Source organism: Primulina eburnea, chromosome 7 (assembly GCF_022965805.1).
Source record: "Primulina eburnea isolate SZY01 chromosome 7, ASM2296580v1, whole genome shotgun sequence".
NCBI lineage: Eukaryota > Viridiplantae > Streptophyta > Magnoliopsida > Lamiales > Gesneriaceae > Primulina > Primulina eburnea.
The window spans coordinates 21,294,805-21,308,441 of record NC_133107.1 but is presented as its reverse complement, the minus strand read 5'-3'; the positions used below and the strand labels follow the sequence as shown (position 1 = coordinate 21,308,441).

General features: G+C 37.2%; 1 non-coding gene across 1 annotated transcript; it reads left to right on the top strand.

The window, feature by feature from the left end:
* Positions 1-2,607: 2,607 nt before the first annotated feature.
* Positions 2,608-2,714, top strand: LOC140837563 (small nucleolar RNA R71). Its single transcript, XR_012119391.1, has one exon. It is a non-coding gene; the product is annotated as a small nucleolar RNA R71 (small nucleolar RNA).
* The last annotated feature ends 10,923 nt before the right edge of the window (positions 2,715-13,637 follow it).

The following is a 13,637-nucleotide window of genomic DNA, read 5'->3' as shown; positions in this document are numbered from 1 at the left end:
TTGCTCTCCTCACATCTAACTAACACCAAGTTCAAATTTTCTAGACATTCATTAAATGAGGAGCCAAAAATAGAGAAGTCATCCATAAAAATTTCAAGGAAATTCTCAGTCATGTCATGAAAGATAGCGGTCATGCATCTTTGAAATGTGGCAGGTGCATTGCATAAACCGAAGGGCATACGCCTAAACGCAAAAGTACCATAAGGACAAGTGAAAGTAGTTTTCTCTTGGTCCTCTGGTGCAATTGTGATTTGATTGTATCCCGAATATCCATCTAAAAAGCAATAGAATTCATGACCTGCTAATCGTTCAATCATTTGATCGATAAATGGCAAGGGAAAGTGATATTTACGGGTTGCATCATTCAGTTTCCTATAATCTATGCACACACGCCAACCCGTAACAGTTCTAGTGGGAATCAACTCATTTTTTTCATTAGTAATAACAGTAATCCCACCCTTTTTAGGCACACATTGTACAGGACTTACCCACGCACTATCAGAGATAGGATAGATAATACCTGCATCCAGAAGTTTAATTGTTTCAGCCTTTACTACCTCTTGCATCTTTGGATTGAGTCTCCTTTGTGGTTGTGCTAGAGGTGAGTACTTATCTTCCATCAGAATTTTATGCATGCAGATCGAAGGACTTATCCCTTTTATGTCCGAAACCTTCCAAGCGAATGCTCCTTTATGCTCCTTAAGGACTCCCATGAGCTTACTCTCCATATCATCTATCAAAGAAGAGGAAATAATAACAGGCAATTTATTATCTTCTCCTAAATATACGTACTTGAGATGTGGAGGTAGTGGTTTGAGCTCCAAAGTAGGTGGCTCCTCTAGGCTTGACTTCTGAGGCATTAAATTTTTTCGGTCTCCCAATTCCTCTAATCTAAGCCTCACTTGCTTTCTCCAAGGTGGAATGGCATTCAAATGAGCTACCATCTCCATCTTTTCCTCGTCTAGCTCGTCCTCCTGCTTTTCAGTAGTGAGAGTGGCCTCCAATGGTTCTTTCAATCCATCCTGCACAAAATCACAAACAATAGAATCTAAGACATCAATACGAAAGCAACTATCATTGTGCATTGTGTGCTTGAGAGTATTGAAAACATCAAAAATAATTTCTTCTTCTCCAACTCTCAGTCTCAACTTCCCCTCTTCCACATCAATTAGCGCTTTCCCTGTAGCCAGAAATGGTCTCCCTAGGATTAAAGGCATCTCTAAATCTTCCTCCATGTCTAGTATCACGAAATCTGCAGGGAAAATGAACTTATCCACTTTCACCAAAACATCTTCGATAATCCCACGTGGATACTTGACAGATCTGTCAGCCAGCTGCAACGACATCCTAGTTGGCTTGGGTTCACCTAATCCCAGTCTCCTAAACACAGAAAAAGGCATCAGGTTAATACTCGCACCAAGATCACATAGAGCTTTATGAAAATTAATATCACCAATAATGCAAGGTATAGAGAAACTCCCTGGATCTTTTTGCTTTGGAGGCATCTTGTTTTGAACTAAAGCGGAGCAATTTTCAGTCAAATTCACCGTCATATGATCTTCTAGCTTCCGCTTATTTGCTAAGATATCTTTCAAGAATTTTGCATAACTTGGCATATTCAATAAGGCATCAGCAAAAAGAATGTTAATATGCAATTTTTTAAATACCTCAAGAAATTTACCAAATCGTGCATCTAATTTAGCTTTCTTCATCGCTACAGGAAAAGGTGGAGGGATAACAATTTTATTTTGTGCAATAGGTGTAGATGTAGAGTTAGAAGACTTACCTCCTCGAGTTTCTACCTCATCCTCGCCATGCTTGGTCTTTTCCTCATGAGACTCGAGTGCTTTTCCACTCCGCAATTCCACAGCCTTCACATGCTCTCTTGGGTTAGTTTCCGTGTTGCTTGGCAAAGCTCCTTGCTCCCTATTAGAAATCAACTTTGCCAATTGTCCAATTTGATTCTCTAACCCCTTTATGGATGCATCTTGATTCTGAAATCTCGTCTCTGTTGCAGAAATAAATTTAGTCATCATTTGCTCTAAATTGGACTTCTCCTCCCGAGGCGGCTCTGGTTTGAATCCTTGGTGCATCCCATATGGTGGACCTCTTTGTTGGCGATTTTGGCTGTTTTTGCCTCCCCACGAAAAGTTTGGGTGATTCCTCCATCCCGGATTGTATGTATTCGAATAAGGGTCATTTCTAGGACGGTTCTGGAATCCCACTTGTTTCACCGGTGCTCCCTCAGGCACATAAAATGGATTGCCATCTTGGCAATCCTGCACGTCATGCTCACCCCCACACTTATCACAGAAAATTTCTTGCAGACGCATAGCCGACCCACTCATGCTCATCCCATCAATCTTTCTACTCAAAGTCTCTAACTGTGCTGAAACCGCAGACAAATCATTAACTTGATGAACTCCAGCACCTCGTCTCTGCCTATCAGACTGAGGATGATAGCTACTCGCAGCCATCTCCTCCAATAACTCATATCCTTCCTCAGCCGTCTTTCTCAGTAAGTTACCACATGCAGCAGCATCTATCATAGTACGGTTAGGAGTAATCAGACCATAGTAGAAAGTTTGAACAACTAACCCAAGCGGTAGCTCATGGTGTGGACATCTCCTCAACAAGTCCTTGTAGCGCTCCCATGCCTCGTAAAGTGACTCGTTCTCATATTGAGCAAACGTAGTAATGTCGGCTCTAAGCTTCATAGTCTTCGACGGAGGAAAGTACTTGATCAGGAATGTCTTTGCCATATCCTCCCATGTAGTGATAGACCCTACAGGCAAACAGTTTAACCACGACTTAGCTTTATCTTTCAGTGAAAATGGAAATAAGCACAAACGAACAGCATCATCAGACACGCCATTAAACTTAAAAGTATCACAAATTTCAGGAAAGTCAGCTATATGAGAATTAGGGTCGTCAAGTGCACTTCCCCCAAATTGAACAGTGTTCTGAATCATCTGGATGATAGCTGGCTTGATCTCAAACTGATTAGCTCGGATGACTGGTCTTACGATGCTTGGACGTGCTCCATCAAGAGACGGCTGTGCATAATCCAACATTGGAATGCGACGTGGTATCTCAACTTGTCTATTTTCACACTGTTCCTCTCCACGTTCTTGCTCGTGTCTTTCCATCTGTTCTTTGAGTCTTTGTTGTTGTCTTCGACGTCTAGCTGTGCGTTCAATCTCGAGGTCAAAAAGCTCAAGCTTAAATTCGAGTGATCTTCGCATGCACCGCAAGAGAGATCTGCAACACAATGAGAGTATCAAATAAAAATAAAATAAATAATACTAAAGAATTTAAACGAGAAATAAAAATTGTGAATCAACAGTCCCCGGCAACGGCGCCAAAAACTTGATCGATCAAAACTTGCACAGTGAATAGTCCCAAAATTTGTTGTATAATTAAAAGCTCGATTTAAATATCGCAAGTGCACGATAGTCAAGTTATAATAAACGTAAGTGAATACGAGTATCGTTCCACAAGGACTGCGTTACAATATCTTTATTTCCAAGTAAATTTCTTTAGCAACGATAGATTGAGTTGGTGATTAAACTAAAGTGAATTTAATAACTAAATAATTAAAGTGCAAGAAAAAGCAATCAAGAAATCAATGATTAAATTGGATTAAAATCAAATGAGAAACGAATTTGTTGGGAATTATCAGTTCACCTACCGCTCGTGTTCAAATAATTATACTCGACTTTTACTCGTGCATTCGACGGAATTCCCTAGACTAATTAATATACTCTGTCGAGCTATATTAATACTAATCATAAATATGCAGTAATCAAGTATCCTCAATTATTTAACAGTTCACGATTGCATTACGTTCTATGGAATCCACTAGCTTTCATCCGGGTAAATTATCACTATCGACACGTATTCAATTCCGTATATCTACTAAAATTGTAAATCCGTGGTCTATACTATTCGATCCTATTGTCAATTATTCTATCGAAATCATCAACAACATGAAATAATCAAAGGAAGTTAGCTAGACTTCAATTGAAATAATAAAGCACAAAAGCATAAACAAATCACTCATAGAAACGTCGAGCAATAATGTTGAACAACGAGTACGGGGTAGGATCCCCTCAAATCCCAACAAATCTAGAGTTTAGCCACTAAAATTCATAATAAAAACCAACAACAATCTGAGAAATAAAAACTGAATAATGAAAATACTAAAGATGACGACGGATGACGGCCACCACGCGTGGAAATCTCGAGGTCTTCGAAATCTCCTTTGCTCCTCGCATTTTCTCCAAGAAAATCTGATGAAAGTGATGAAAAATCGCCCAAAACGCCGCCTCTCTCGTGTATTAGGTCTATGGTGTAGAATAGAGTCCAAAAAAAAGGAAACATATCTTTTCAAATCTCGCAGCTCGCTAGGGCGATTACTTTTGACCGCTGGGGCGAGTGGTTCTCGAATTAAAATCATCGGCAATGTCCATGGTCTCGCTGGGGCGGTCACTTTGGACCGCCCTAGCGAGAGGTTCACGCAGAAACTCCTCGGCTAGACCAACATTCTCGCTGGGGCGGTCACTTTTGACCGCCCTAGCGAGACACTCGCGCAACAACTGCTCGACCAAATTAAAATGCTCGCTGGGGCGGTCTAGCGAGATCTCTTCGCTGCTTTGCCAAATAAAATCCCACTTTTCGGTCCAATTCCTACAAAACAACCACAAAATACACGAGATCAGCCATATGCTAAATAATGATAGAAAAATGCTAAATTAAACTAAAACAAACTAATGTGATGCATGAATGCGACTCGAAAACAACACTAAAAACACGTAAAAACGAGTCCTATCACTTGGCGCCAAATCATCTGTTCATACTGCTGTTGATCTTCACTTGGAGGAAATTGAGAAATCTGCCAGTGAAGACATATATTTCTTTGATGATTAGCATAAGGTTCGAGTTTTCCATCCAATCACATTTTTCAGAACACCCGGTGCATATGGTAAAGAATGAAAAGAAGGCGTTTGATCTTGCCAAGACTGAAAATGTGATTGAAGCAATGAGATGACTGAGTTTCATTCTTGAGCAACTGAAACGACAGGAGCTGGAATCAGTTTTAAAGACTCTTCAGTCTAATTCTGACGCTATGATTCCCACCGCTGCTCGGGATCAGAATGTGATCCATATTTTTACTGTCCGAATGTGAGTAATGAACTAGAAACATCTTGCTCAAGAACAGGCATTTGGAGAGCCTGTACAGTATTCAGTAGGCTACATTCCAAACTTTACTCAGACTAATCTAGTTGAGGAAAGGACTATAGCTCCATCAGAAGCTAAGGTTTCCAGTACTCCTGCATCTCCGAAGCAGCCTAGTCAATTATCATAACTTCTCTCTGTTCGAGAATTGGCTTCAGTGGATGAAGTCATTCAATCTATCGTTCTTACTGTCTCTACTGCTCCAAAAGTAGTTCAAGCTGATGATGTGGTCCAACCAGAAGCTCGACCAGTAGACCAACCCTTGGCAGAATTAAAAGCAGTCCAATCACTACCGAACTTGGAGGTTTTCTCTGCTATACATCAAGCAGCAATGGAAGCTATTCTAAATGTTCAATCTGAATCTATTCCAACCGGTGAGCAACTGGAAGCCACGGAAGCTGCCCAACAAGAAGAAAGTACAACTACTGAACCAATTACTGCTGGAGGCACTTCTGCAGAACAGACTACTGCCCCTTCTACTGCTCAAACAGAAGATGCTCCTTTTACTGTCTTGATTCTCCCTCCCTCAAAATTTCCTGCTCGTAATGCTCAAATTGAAGCAATCAGACAGCGTATGCTCGAAGGAACACCTTTCCCTTCAGAAGTACCGTTTGATCTTGAATTCTAGATAGATATTCTGAGGATAAATCTTGACAGTCTATCCGAGATTGTTATACAGTTGTCTTTTGAACGTGCTTGTGAGGTTAGTGCCACCAGATTCTTCCGTGACTGCATCTCAAAGTAAGTCACTCGAACGGCAGAATCTTTGGACAAATTGCATGTCAAAACCAGCTTGTTCAGACAAAATGTTGTCTCAAGTCACGCAAGCATTTTGATTGGTCATTCAGACCTCATTAAAACTGTCTCTGGACATGATTCGTCTATTCAATCAGTCTCCACAAAACGTACAGGCATTTAAAGTGGGAACCTTGATTTACTATATATAAATACATCATAATATTAATTTTTTGGTACCATTTAAATGGTAGTTTGGTTTTACCAACCATTTAAAGTGGGAACCTTGATTTAGTGTTTACAAATATATATATAGCACAATAAATACTTGACAAAATTTATAAGTTTTGGTATATATTATATACTTATAAGATAATAATATATAACATAATATAAATATGATTATTTAATATATTGGAACCATTTTATTAAGTGGATTTCAATAATGTTCGTTAATGTTAACTTTATTAAAATACCAAGAGTGGATCTTTTAATCTCGACTACTTAAATTAAAATTTGAACAATTAAAATTACCAATTAAAGATTCAAACAACTAAAAGAAAAAAATAAATAAAAAGACATTGTAGTGGACTTGTAATTACCTTAGCTTCCTTGTGGATACGATATTCGAACTAATCGAATTATACTACCTGTGGACAACCTGTTCTTGGGAGTGCAACAATCAAAGTCACAACAAGTTTTTGGCGCCGTTACCGGGGAAGTATAATTTAATTTCAAGTCTATTTAATTTTGTTTATAGTTTATTTTTCTTTATTTGAATTTTTATTATTTTTGTGTGTTTTTATTCTTTTGCATTTGCATTTGCATGAGCATTTGGTCACTTACACTTAGTGGTCGACTCATTCGAAATAACCCTTTATTTTTACAAAACATGGCGGAAGAACCCATCCAAGAAAATGAAGATGAAATTCATTCTCAACATGATCATGATAGACGAAGAACACTTAGATATCACATGAATCCTACACGTACTAGTGTACCTTCATGTCTAGTTTTTCCCCTGATGCATCTCATTTCAATTTTAAGCCTGGTATTATCCAACTTTTACCCAATTTTCATGGCTTAGATTCTGAAAATCCATACATGCATTTACGAGAGTTTGAAAAAGTGTGCAACACATATAATGATCTAAATTGTAGCATGAACATCATTCGACTTAAGCTTTTTCCTTTTTCTTTAAAAGATAAAGCTAAAACTTGGCTACAAATCTTAGATCAGGATCCATTCGAACTTGGGATGAATTGCAACAACAATTTTTGAAAAAGTTTTTTCCATCTCATAGAACAAATTCTTTCAAAAGACAAATCATCACTTTCACTCAAAAACAAGGAGAAACCTTTTATCGGTGTTGGGATAGATACAAAGAATTGCTTAATCTTTGTCCTCATCATGGTTTTGAAATTTGGAGAGTTGTTTCTCAATTTTATGAAGGCTTAACACCTAAAGATAGGCAAATGGTTGAATTTATGTGTAATGGAACATTTGAAGATAAAGATCCAAACGAGGCAATTGAGTATCTCGATTCATTAGCTGAAAATGCTCGAAATTGGGACACTATTGGTACAATCGAACCATCAAACAAGATTCAATCTCCTACATCTGGTGGAGGTATCTACACTCTCAAAGATGAACATGATCTTCAAGCTAGATTTACCTCTTTGGCAAGAAAAGTTGAGGCACTTGAATTGAAAAAGAATGGTCAATTAAAATCTGTTCAAGAAATTGCGTGTCACATCTGTGATACAAGTGTTCATTAAATCATCCAAATTTTAGTTGGAGGAATGATAATGCTGCACAATTTTCACAACCACATTTCCAAAATAAACAAAATTTTCAAAATTATGCACCTTATGTTCCTCCACCTAAAAGAAATATGGAAGATACATTGAATTCTTTCATTGCAAAGCAAGAGTCTATCAATACTCAAACTCCTCTAACCATGTTAGATTTGAAAGATACTCTTGCTAAATTTGCATCTACACTTAATGTTCATGAAAGAGGTAAATTTCCTTCACAACCTCTGCCTAATCCCAAGGATCATCATTCACAAACTTGAACTTCTGGAACTCAACCGATGGATCAGGTAAAATCTGTTATTACCCTTCTAAGTGGTAAGGTTGTGGAAAAATCAATTCTTGAACCTTGTGAAGATGATGATAAATCAACTCCAAAGGGTAATGAAGTGGAACCCATAACTTGCGAAGAGGAGGTTCAACAGACACTGTCACCACCATTCTCTCATGCATTGAAAAATACAAAAAAATCAAATTTGAATTCTGATATATATGATATTTTTAAACAAGTAAAAGTTAATATTCCTTTATTAGATGCAATAAAACAGGTACCATCATATGCCAAATTTTTGAAAGACTTGTGCACTGTGGAAAGAAAATTGAATGTGAAAAAGAAAGCATTTTTAGCCAAACAAGTAAGTGCAATAATTCAAAATAATAATACTTTGAATAAAAAGACCCTGGTTGTCCTACTATTTCATGTATTATTGGAGAAAGAAAGATTAAAAAAGCCTTGCTTGATCTTGGAGCTAGTGTGAATTTACTTCCATATTCAGTTTATCAAGAACTCAATCTAGGCGAGTTAAAATCTACTTCGGTAACACTTTTACTTGCCGATAGATCTGTTAAAGTGCCAAGAGGTATGGTAGAAGACGTATTGGTCCAAGTTGATAACTTTGTATATCCTGTCGATTTCATAGTTTTAGATACACAACCTATCGAAACTTGTTATGCAATTCCTGTAATTTTGGGTCGTCCATTTTTAGCAACTTCGAATGCCTTTATAAATTGCAGGAATGGAATAATGAAGTTGTCATTTGGTAACATGACCTTGGAGCTCAATGTTTTTAATCTTTGTAAGCAACCACATGACAAAAGAGATGAAAGTGAAGATGTTGGAAACTAAATTCTGGAGTTTGACAAACTAATCAACCAACTGTAAATACGAACCAACTGATCGAGCAAACTCAGAAACTGGACTTAATAACTGAAAACAACTGACTGATCAGTTCGAAACTGATCAGTTGATATATTCAATCAGTTTGCAAGCAATCCTCAACTGAACATGCTTCGGGAAAGAACATAGCAGATTGCAACTGAATGTGGAACGACGCACTTCAATCAATACAGCTTGTAACAACGCATTTCGGCGAAAGCAATTAAGACGCCGCATCACAATAAATGATGTAAACAATGCCCAAGGAATAATCAAGAAGAATTCGACGGATACAAAGATTCAAATTCATCTCAAGTTACCGTTGGAAGTTCATAAATATGACGGAAGAACAGCTGAAGAATACAACGAAGTGATTACTATTCAAAAGCTTGCTGTCATTCTGTCAAAATCTCAGTTCACCCCTTACTTGATTTATTGGTAGCAGTTAAGGCTACAATTTGAGCTTACAAGCAAGTTGTAACAATCGTTGAAATTCGATAGTGCTAAGATTAGTTAAGCACTGAGATCATTCTGTTATACTAAGAGTTTAAGTTTTTGGCAGTGTTAAGTCCAAGCTGAAGTGGGTCAGTACAATTATTGTATTTGATTAAAGTCTTTTAGTGGATATCCTATCCTTGTGATAGAAGGGGTGACGTAGGAGTAATTGAAATCTCCAAACATCCAGAAACAACCTTTGCGCATTTTACTTTTGTATTCTATCTTTCGGTCAGTTACCTTCCGCAACTGATTCAGTTTAACTGATTGATATTGATTAACAAGATTCCGAGAATCAGTTTGTCACCAAACTGAACTCAAAATTTGAAAAGATAAATTTTAATTGAGAGTGTTTATTCAACCTCCTCCCCCCCTTCTAAACACTCTTGATACGTTAACGATCCTAAAAAGTGGTATAAGAGCAGGTGAATCTTGTTCTTGAATACTTTTGATATATATACTTGCTAGCATGATTTCATTCAAAAAATTCCTATGTTCTCCAGAGAAGAATTCGATGATTGGAAAATTAGAATGCAAGCTCATTTAGCAGCACAAGATGTTGACATGTGGTATGTCATAACTGATGGACCCATGAAGATTCTAAAAGCAAATACAGCAGTTGCCATCACAGAAGGGGCACCACAAAGAATAGAAAAGCCCAGAGATGAATGGACAACTGAAGACAAAAGAAAAGCAAATCTTGACAATGTGGCTAAAGACATTGTGTACAAAATGCTGGACAAAGTAACTTTCAGCAAAATAAAGATGTGTAAAACAGTCAAAGAAATTTGGGAAGCTGATCCAGCTGTGTGAAGGAAATGATCAAACCAAAGAAAATAAATTTTCTGTTGCTGTGCAAAAGTTTGATAAAATCAAAATGAAAGCAGGAGAATCGATGCACGAGTATGAGGAAAGAGTAAGTAGTATCATCAATGAGCTAAATGCACTTGGAAAAGTGTATACCAACAAAGAAATTGCACTAAAGGTAATGAGAGGTCTTCCCAAAGAACGGGATGTCAAGACCATGATAATGAGGGAGTCCAAAGATCTGAACCAAATCGAACTCCATGATCTATTTGCTGATTTTAAATCCTATGAATTTGAGCTGCAGACCAGAGAAGGAGAACCATCTACTTCTGCAGCCACAACTGCTCTAGCCGCTGTCAGAACTGAACAAATCAGTTCAGTTGAAAAAACTGCTGATCAGTTGAGTAACGATGCTATGTCATTGTTTATCAAAAAATTTAGAAGGTTCATGAGAAAGAACCAAGGGAACTTCCAGAAACCATATCATAGAAACAACTCCAAGGATGAATCAAATGCATGCTACAACTGTGGCAAATCAGGCCACTTTATTGCTGATTGTCATAAACCTAAGAAAGATATTCAAGGCTCAATTGATAGAAGAAACAAATCATATGAACACGAAAGTAGACCCAAGGAAGATAAAAAGTTCTTCAGAAAGAAACATGACCAGAAAGCTCATGCAGTTCTAGTGATGATGAGGAAGTAAAGTGCTTGATGGCTAATGATGCAGCAGAAGAGTCATCTAGCCAACAGGTATTTGATTTCATTTCAACTGATTTTACATGAGAAGAAATCATTTTCACATTACATGACATGGTAGATGAGTATCAGAAACTTGCATCATCATTTGGAAAACTCAAAGCAAAGCAAACTGATCCCACAGACAATAAAACAAAAACTGATGAATCAGTTGAAGGGTTGAGTCTAAAAAGGGAAATTGCTAAGCTAAAAGCAGAAAGAAACAAAAATCAGTCATTAATACAGAAGTTGATGCTTGAGAACACAAAACAGACTGAGCTTATTCAGTCATGGAACAAATCATCTATTGCATTGACTGATATACAGAACTCCCAAAAATCAGTAACTGATAAAACTGGTTTGGGGTTCTGTAACCAAGATGAAATGTGAACCAATGATACTCAACCAAAACTGAATATGAGCAAAGGGAAATACATTCACTTTGTCAAATCAGTTATGGTACAAGAACAATCAGAGCCAAGTAAACTGGTTGAAAAGCCAACTGAAAGTATGAACAAGGGCAAAAGATATGGTATTGGTTATAGCCCAAAAGGGGTAACTGATTCATGCAGTCAGTCACCAAAAAGCTTTTACAAAAACTATTCGAATGGCTATTCCAATTATTATAACTGCAAGCCAGTTCAGAAGAGATATAGACTGAACAATCAGTTGAATAAAGCTAAAACTCATATTGTATCATCCGTACACTACACAAGCACACAAAAGCCGAGAAAAACTATTTGGAATACAGCTACTGGAAAGTCTGTTAGACTAATCCAAGTATGGGTTCCTAAGGGACTAATCAGTTCAGGACCCAAATAGATATGGGTACCAAATTATATTATGTGTGTGACTGCAGGTAATTGGTACAAACAAGAACTCAATATGGTATTTGGATAGTGGATGCTCGCGACATATGACAGGAGATGCAAGTGTGCTATCTCAACTGATCAAATACAGTGGTCTAAATGTCAGTTTCGGGGACAATTCCAAATGTAGAACTATGGGTAAGGGTAAGCTTATCCATGGTAATTTTACTTTTAAAGATGTTCTATTAGTAGAAAACCTGAAGTATAACTTGATCAGCATCAGTCAATTATGCGACAGTGAATTTTCAGTACATTTTGACAAAAACTCATGCTCAGTTAAAAATCCAACTAATGAAATCATACTAACTGGCAAACGTTGTGGAAACACATATAAAGTCAGTTGGAATGATCAAACTAATGCACCAGTTTGTTTTATTGCTTCCAAATCATCTAAAAACTGGTTGTGGCACAAGAGACTAAGTCACTTAAATTTTAAATCCATTTCATATCTGAGTAAACATGAACTTGTAACTAATTTGCCCAAAATAGAATTTTCAAAAGAAAAACTTTGCTCAGCATGTCAGTTTGGAAAACAAGTAAAATCGTCTTTTAAAAACAAGGGCTGTAAATCTTCATCCCGATGCTTAGAACTATTGCACATGGATCTCTTTGGTCCTATACCAGTCATGATTTTAGGGGGAATGAAATACACCTTGGTAATTGTTGATGATTTTTCAAGATTTACTTGGGTTATCTTTCTCAGATCAAAAGACCAAACTGCTGCACAACTGATCAAGCGTTTCAAAAGACTTTTAAATGAAAAATCAGTTGGAATTGATCGAATCAGATCAGATCGAGGAACTGAATTTATCAATCAAACTCTTTCAAATTTTCTAGAAAATGCTCGAATCAAGCATGAGCTCTCAGCAGCTAGAACTCCTCGGCAAAATGCTGTAGCTGAGAGAAGAAATCGGACCCTTAAAGAAGCTGCTAGAACAATGCTTGCTGATTCTGGTATTTCTCAAAGATTTTGGGCAGAAGCAGTGAACACTGCGTGTTGTACTCAGAACAGATCAATGATTAATAAGAATCATATGAAAACACCATATGAGATCTGGCATGGAAGAAAAAGTATAATCACTTATTTCAAAATATTCGGGTGCAGATGTTTTATCCTTGATAATGGTAAAAATTATTTAAAAGCATTTGATGCTAAATCTGCTGAGGGAATATTTCTTGGATACTCATCAGTTAGTATAGCTTACAGAGTCTTCAACAAGAAAACCTTAAATGTTGAAGAATTAGCTCATGTTGATTTCGATGAAACTGAACTAACTAATAAGCCAACTGATCAAGTTGAGCTAGTTGATCGATTTACAGATATCAGTCTGGAAGATGATGACACAAAGGAATGTCACAATAATCAAAACATATCTCAAACACCTGAACCAGAAGTACTGGATCAATCAGATGCACAGGAAGTCGTCAGAGATGATCAGTTAACAGAGCATAATGGTAACACTCAAATACCAGTTGACGAAGCACCAACTGAAGCATAAAATTGTGTTCAGTTAACAACTGAAGAAATTGCTGAGACAACAAATACTGAGTACAGATGGAAAAAATCACATCCACCTGAACTAGTAATAGGAAATCCATCAGATCCAGTAAGAACTCGAAATCAAATGCCAAACTTATTTATCCATTCAGCTTTTGTTTCCCAACTGGAACCTAAGAAAACTGATGAAGCTCTTTGTAACGAACCGTACTTTTCATACTTAAAATTTGCGGAAAAATTAAAAATTTCTTAAATATAAACATCCATACGGTCGTCACTAATAATTC